Raw genomic sequence first — 7,872 nt, 5'->3', positions numbered from 1 at the left:
TTCTTTGGGGGCCTTGCAAGTCAACAATCCTTCTTTTATTTCCCTGGGGGGGGCTTTTCCAAGGTCTGGGCACTTCTGGGGGGACAAGGAGAAGACTGATGGAGGGGGCCCCCCCCTTGGTGGGTGAAAGTGAGACGGGCTCGAGTGAGAGAAAACAGAGCAGAACTTGGGCCCCGGGGCCGCAAGACAACAAAGAAGCCAGACCCCCCGGGCCAGTGCGAGGCCGGCCGGAGAAGGAACCCCGGGCCCGTGGCAGGGGCCGGTGAGGTTGGTGAAGTCAACCCCGAGTGGGCTCCCAAGCCCCAATCCCCAGGGCCCCTCCCGGAAGGTGAGCACCCCGCGCCTCAGCCCCTAAACGGCGTGGTCCTCGCACTCCCTGGCGCTTCGCCAACCCCGGCGGCCTTCACTCGGTCAGGGCCCTGTGCGTCCAGTGCCTCAGCCTGAGACTGTAGTAAGAGCTCTGATTCACGGGGGATAATGATGTTCCCGGGGCTACAATTATGCTCAGATATTTGACTCAATTAAAACTGCCAGCAGTCCTGAGAAGCAGGCGTGGTTAAGACCCTCAGTCACAGGCTGTGCCTAGTCCCAAAGCTGCTGGCTACGCCCAGGGCCCCCAGCGGGATCACCTCTTGGATAGTTGCACCTCATTCTCTGCAACTTTCCAGACAGAAGACTTTAAAATTGCTCAAGGCCTTTCACAGGCTTTGGGGGGAGGGGGGTCCTGGCCTTTAAATGCAGGACTTTCCACCCGTGCCTCCCCGACAGTGAGGGCCGGTGCAGGTGGAGAGGCTCGCGGGGAGAGGGGGACATAGCAACAGCCGATAACTCTGCCAGACCCTTTCCACGTGGTTTCTTCCACCGCAGGTCCTCTTTCCAAACGCCACGTGCTGAGCTGAGCGGCGGCGAGCCAGAGGACGTGCCCGCGGAGGTGGAAGGCGCTCTGTCCCTCCATGGCTGAAGGTGTTGCAATAGCATCTCCTGCCCCCTCCTTCCCAAACTTGGCAAAAGTCTTGAGGAGCAAACCAGCTGCTCCTTCCTGAAGCAGGACTTTGTTTCTTCAGAAACACCGGCGTCCTGCCTGCCTCTTAGACACGCCCGGACCTCCCGCAGTCTCCGCACGTGGCCTACCGGCCATGGGGGAGGCTGCCTTGCTGTCTGGGCTCCCGGCATTTTAACCTTGTTGCACCAGCTCCACTCAGCTCCGAAGGCTTTTCCGCTTCCCCTCCCAGAGACACGGCTTTGTGTACCTGGTTCAGGTCCATCTCGAGAGATTCCCATCAGTGTGTGTGTGAGTGTGTGTGTGTGTGTGTGTGTGTGCGCGCTGTTTTGTGTTCGGTTTATTTGAATCAACATTATTTCCTATACTCGCTTCCGTTTATCAACATGATCGGCATATTGCTGGTATTTTCTCTCCTGTTTTAACTGGAAACACATATGAATAAGTATCAATAAGTAAATGTCCTGGTTTGTGGGAAAGAGTGTTTATAATTTAAAGCAGCTAATACATGAGTGCAGCAAGGGGACTGGGTACCAGATCAACATACAAAGGTCATTTGTATTTCTAGAAACTAGTAACAAACAGAAAACAACTCTACTCACAATGGCATCAAAACAGAGTGAGACACTTAAGAATAAACCCAGTGAAGGAAGTGCAGCTTTTTTACATTAAAAACTAAAACACTGCTGAGAGAAAGCAGGGAGACGTGAACCTGGAGAGACACCCCAGGACGAAGGACTGGAAGACTCAAGGCTGTACTTCTCCCCAAAGTGGTTTGTAGAGTCAGCAAAACCCTAGAAGGATCTCAGGATTTTTGGGGGGGTGAGTGGGGGGGAGGGGCGGGGGGGGTAAGAATTGGCAAACTGACCATAAAATTTACTTGGAAATGCAAAGGACTCACAATATCAAAAACAATTGTGAAAAAAGAACAAAATTGGAGCATTTATGCCATCAGACTTTGAAACTTGTTCTAAAGCTGCAGTAATCATGGCTATTAGCACAGGGAGGACATATAGATTAATGGAGTAAAAATTAAAGTTCATAAATAAATGCTTGCATTTATGGTCACCTGATTTTCAACTATGTTGCCCAGGAAAACCAACAGGTGAAGGGTCCTTTCAACCAATGGTGCTGGGCACGCAGCACAACACAGGCAAGAAATGAATTAGACCCTCGCCTCGCAGCATTCACCAAGTGGGTCACAGACCTAATTTTAAATTCTTAGGAGAGAATGTGGGGAGTTTGGCTTAGGCAAGATGTTCCTAGATGTGACACTAAAAGCGTGATCCATAAAAGAGACAATGACGGATTGGACTTCATCAAGATGAAAACATTTGCATGTCACTAGACATCATTAAAGAATGAAAAGACGAGCCACACACTTGGGGAAAGAGCTACAAATGGGGTATCTGGTAAGGAACTTGTGTCTAGCCCGGCCGGTGTGCTCAGTGGTGGAGCATGAACCAAGAGGTCACTGGTTGGATTCCCGGTCAGGGCACATGCCCGCTGGCAGGGCCGATCCCCAGTAGGGGGCGTGCAGGAGGCGGCCGATAGATGTTTCACTCTCATTGACGTTTTATCTCTCTCTCCCTCTCCCTTACTCTCTCTCTCTCTAAAATCAATAAAAACATACTCTACAAAAAAAAAAAAAAGAACTTCTGTCCAGGATAAATAAAGAACTTTTACAACTTCAAAAGAAGATAAACAATCCAGTTTAAAACGGGCACGAGATATAAATAGCTATTTCACCAACGGATGCGTACCGATGACTAATAAGCACATGGAAAGATGCTGAATATCATCCGTCAGGAGGGTGGATGCACTCAGCCCTCCACACCCCCTGGAAGGCTGCCACCAGAGACAACCCCGGGCGACCAGGATGCGGAGCCTGCACCCTCCCTCCTCCCAGCCGCTGGGAAGGTCACGGGGAAGGCCCCTGTGGGAAACAGCGGGCCGCTCTCCAAAATGTGAAGAACAGACCAGAAACACACACGCAAACAACTGCTCTTTGAAGCCATCGCCACTGGTGAGCTGCCCACTAGTGACAGCGATTTGTGGGGACAGGATACCAAGGAGGAGAAGGACAGTGACTGGTCCAGCGGAGGCTGAGGGCTGCGAAAGCCTCCGGTGTCCTCCTAGCACACTCCAGGGGAAATGGATGTGGTGTGTGCATAGCACGGGACACGAATCAGCAGCGCAACACAGTCACGGCTCTTCGCCCCTGAACTGGATGCCTCTCACACTGTAATGCTGCGTGAGGAAAAGCCAGGACCAAAGCAACACACAGTGTGTGCGCAGAAAAGCTACCTCACGACCCCCGGCAACGGGCCAGGGACACCCACCAACGGTGGGTGGTGTCGCTTCGCATCCGTCAGGGGCAAAGCAGATGCACAGTCCGCGGTTCACCTAGCTCGGTGCCGTGTTGGTGGCCAGTGCTGTTTCCTGCCTGGGGCACATTCAAGAAAAGGACTCGCAGTGCCTCTCCGAGGTGTACACCTGCTGTGGTCTGAATCACTGTGTCCCCCAAATGCACATGTTGACATTGTAACTCCCAGAGTGATGGTAGTAGGAGGTGGGTGGGTCCCGGGGGTGGAGCCCTCATGAATGGGGTTAGTGCCCTAATAACAGGGACCTGCAGAGCTCCCCGCCCCTCCTCCACGTGAGGACACAGCTGGGAGAAGGCATGTCTGAGTCGGGAGGGCAAAGGTGCAAACTGCAGGGCTCCGGGTGCCAGCAGAATGGCCACGGCTGGAGGTGGCTGGTGAGGAGCAAAGGGACAGGCCGAGACAAGAGGTTCGCCTGCCTTTTCTGAGGGGCTGCCTCCTGCCAGCGTCCCAGGAACCTCTGCTGCAGGCTGTGCGCTCGGGACCACGGTGGCGCCTTGTCCGGAGGACACCTCTGATGTGCTGACCCCCTGACCCCACAGCCTGGCTCACGGGGACGAGCTGGCTGGGAATTTGGGAAACCGGGGCTGAGTCAGCCAGTGGGAAGCTGGGCTGAGAGAGTGAGAGACCTGCTTGGAGCTGAGGGCCATGGGGGGGTAGGGGGACACTGGGCAGGCGAGGTGACAGGGACAGAGAGAAGAGCAGAGTCAGACGCCAGGAGAAGCCGGCGGGTGAAGCACTGGCCCGGCCGCCTGCTCCTGTGCCCTGAGCCAGCCTGAGTGCATCTCTGTGCCTGGCTGTCACCGGGCTGCCCAGTCCCGACTGTGCAGGTGGCACAGCCCACCCTCCGGGCCACAGCAGTGCCTGGCACTCAGCGTGCAGCAGGGCGCGCCTCGGCCCTGCCCGTTTGGAGGAACATGTGGTTCTGATTGTGTCGCCCTGGAATAGAACGCTCCTGGGCGGCAGGGGAAGGGCCATGGCTGCACTCTAGTGTCCCCACCCCAAGTGTGGGGCCTCCCAGGGCTGCGGGGCCACCTGCAGGGCCCGCTGTGCCACCACCCCGCCTGGCAGGACCTCATGGCCGCAGCGGTGGCACGGGGAGCGGTGCACGTGCTGCTGTTCGGGCACCAAGTCTGAGAAGTTAAGAAATGCCCCGTGTCACCAGGACTTCACCACAAGGTGCTGATGTGACCGATGGCGGCTGGGGTGTCGGGCGGCGCAGCTCAGACGCGGAGGCCGGGACAGGGTCCGTGATGCGTCAGTGTGTCAGCCCTGGGGCGTGCCCTCCTCTCACCCTGGGGAGGGCTCCCCGAGTCCGAGGCCCATGCGGAGACCCCTCTCCAGCCCTGCCCTCCTGCCGGTCTGGGGGGCGAGCGTCCGGCTCTTCCCGCAGAGCTGCCTCCACCTCTTCTGGGCAGCTTGGGCCAGTTCCTCCTTTTTGCTTCTTATTTGTTGTCTAAACCCTTTGTGAGTTCATTTTTTCTTATTTCCTCGTGCCCTAAGCCTCCTGCCAGTATTTCAGAGCACGCCACTGTGAATGGGTTCGCCCTCCCCACTCCACCCGCTCCTGTCTCGCTGCACAGGGTCCCAGGAAGACAGGACGAGGCTGGGGGGGAGGGGGGGGGGCGGGCAGGGGGGGGCGTGGTTGAGGTCCTCCTGGCATTGGGGTCCCCCTTCTCCCGGCACAGTGTCCCTCCTGGTGACTGACGGCCCCGGGGACAGACCCCCAGGAGAGCGCTAACAGGATGAGAAGATGCAGCAAGGGTCGAGGGTCGAGGGTCGAGGGTCAGAGCAGTTCCTTTCCCTGTCACACAGCCCCAGGGGCGTTTTCTCTTCTCTCACCAACATGGATCTAACGATCTAAAATCTAACGTTTGCTTTAAGCCACTGGACTCGGCGGAGCCGGCTTGTCGGCCATGCTGGATGCCAGGCTTGAGTGTGGCCATGAGAGCAGAGCTTGCTGTGCAGTGACTCGGAGGCCACAGTGACGGGTCGGGAGGCTGCTAACAGGGAGGGCGCCCTGGCTGGGCCCGTGGCTGTCACGCCAGGACATGCAACCAGCTCAGCTGGAGGCAAAGGCGCCTGAAGTATCGCACGGCTCTGACTCGGCCTCTTCCTGGGAACCTCGGACCAGAAGGGCACCAACCCTCAGGCTTGGGTCTCGGAATCCATCTGTGTTGTTGAGAAGCCCAGTCTGCGCCGGCGTTGGGGAGACAGAAAGTGACAGAAGCGGGGCCTGGAGTCCCAGGGTCTGCACGCTGCCCCAGGGCCGAGGGGGTCCCGCAGCTGGGGGGGAGATGGGGCGGGGGCCGTGGGCAGCGGCAGGCCACCTGTGGGCTCACACACGGTTATTTATGAGCTCCCCCTGGGCTCACCAGAGCGGGAGGCGTCCCCGGGCCTGACCCCTGCCCAGCTCCGAGCCTGCGGAGGGACGCGCCGGCCGCAGCTGCAGCCACCCACGGAGGAGGCCGCGTCCAAGCGCTGGGGGAGGCGAGCGTGCTGAAGCGGAGCGCATACTTCTGTCCTAAAATAGATTGTATCTGAAAAAGAAAACAGATGGAGACGGGGATGGTGTTCTTCTCCATGAAAAGCACAGGAAGCAGCAGAAAGCTGGGCCGCTGCCCCTCCCCCACCCTCCCCCACCCTCCCCCACTTGGTGCAGGATCAGCTGCTGAGGGTGGGTGGGGTGGGGGTGCAGGACTGGCAGGCGCCCCGAGTGGAGCTGCTTAACCGAACCCCCTCCCCAGGCTCTTTCCGTCTGCGGTGACACAAAGTCAAAGGGGACCACAGGGAGGTCCCAGTCTTGCCCCAGGACAGCCCCAGGGGAGGGCCCTCGGGGCGGGTGGAGGAGGTCCGGCTGGGCGACCACCTGGGCAGCCCCTGGGCCCCCAGAGCTTCTCCCTGCCAGGCCTGGAGCAGGCAGGTCCTGGGTTCTGCTGTCAGGACGAGCAAGACTGATGGAGGGAACCGGATGCCTTTCGGAGGCAGCCAGCAGTGATGCTGGACTAGAGGGGGCAGGTTTGCTCGCTGCTTTTTACAACTGACTGTAAATGTTGCTGGGATCCTTGAAGTGTTAGGGCTGCATCATGATGAACGTTACTGGGCAAAGCCGCACAACTCCTCCTGACTCCGTGGGTCCTCATGTGCTCACTGTGCAACGTGGAGGGAAAGGAAGCATTTCGTTTCTCAGAGAAGTGCCTCCATTTATGTGTTAAACTTGCTACATTTGTCTGGGATGATTTGCGTGTGGATATAAACATAATTGTTAAGATAAGATTTTATGACCAGCGGTTACTGTGGAGAGATGGTTTTCTTCTATTGACCCATTATATTTGTGCCAATGTGAAGGATGCATTTCTTCTCATAGAGGGTGCTCTTATCATCTACAGCAACTGAGTGTGGTCCACACCTCACACACAGACACGGGATCTTAGGAAGAGCCAGAAATTCACGGGCTGCTTGGGAGTGAAGCTTCGTTTGGTGAGGGGGTGAGAGAAAACCGACTCCCAAGCGGCACACAGAGAAGCAAATACTCTGAAATGTACAACTGAGTCCACAATCAAACACACTGTGTTCTTATTGCAGATCCTGTGACCCAAAAATGGCCTGTGCAACTGAGGCTGCAGCTGAATTCCCCGGCAGGACAACTCGTCGCTCCTGGTCAATTCTCTGGGAATAGATGAGCCACACAGGACCCCGGTGAAGGGTCCCCGGAATACAGGGCTCGCCTCAGTGCCCAGAGGTGGGAGGTGGTCTCCGGACCCTGCATTGCAGCGTGATGGGGTTCGGTTTGGAGGGAAGACAGCAGGGCCCACACTCTTGGCTGTCCCATGGAGGACAGGAGTGCTGCGCAGCCGGCGCAGTTAGGACCAGGCTCCCCACAGGGCTCATGCTGCTGCAGGTGGGGCGGCTGGAGTTGAAAACAGGGTGGACTTCCTGCCCTGCCACGGCCCCTCCATGCAGCCAGCGCCGGTTGGAAGAACTCCCACGACCCCTGGATTTCTGTCTGAGGCATGTTCACAAACACTGAACACCTGGATCAGCTGGCACGGAAGGCCACGCCCTCATGTAGTGGGAGGGCTGCTGTCAGCAGGAAGTACACAGCCTGTGCTCCTTAAGTGCTGAGATCTATTTGTTTTTTTCTTTGAAATATTAAAATTATTTTTTTGTCCAAGTGTCTAATTTGTCTTTATAAATAACCAGAGGCTTGGTACACGGATTTGTGCACTGGTGGGGTCCCTCAGCCTGGCCTGTGCGCTCTTGCAATCTGGGATCCCTCTGGGGATGTCAGACTGCTGGTTTTGGCCCGATCCCCACAGGCCAGGCTGAGGGGCCCCACCGGTGCACAGGCCTCTAGTATGCATATAAGATCTTTGGTTAATCTCTTCCCGCCTCCCCCCACCCCCTTCCCTCTGAGATTCATCAGTCTGTTCCATGTTTCCATGCCTGTGGATTGAGCACCTGCCCCTGGTGGTCAGTGCGCGTCAT

General features: G+C 57.0%; 1 protein-coding gene across 1 annotated transcript in view; it reads left to right on the top strand.

Annotated features, from left to right (window-relative positions):
• The window catches only part of HDAC4 (histone deacetylase 4), a 166,788-nt gene extending 159,282 nt beyond the window's left edge, over positions 1-7,506 (top strand). Inside the window, exon 29 of the mRNA XM_023743817.1 lies at positions 6,970-7,506. The gene's annotated coding sequence lies outside the window, so the exon portion shown is untranslated. The remainder of the gene's footprint in view (positions 1-6,969) is intronic.
• The last annotated feature ends 366 nt before the right edge of the window (positions 7,507-7,872 follow it).

The sequence above is a fragment of the Myotis lucifugus genome, unplaced genomic scaffold (assembly GCF_000147115.1).
Source record: "Myotis lucifugus unplaced genomic scaffold, Myoluc2.0 scaffold_5, whole genome shotgun sequence".
Taxonomy (NCBI): domain Eukaryota; kingdom Metazoa; phylum Chordata; class Mammalia; order Chiroptera; family Vespertilionidae; genus Myotis; species Myotis lucifugus.
Note: the sequence above shows the minus strand (reverse complement) of the source record. Positions and strands in the feature narration are given on the sequence as shown.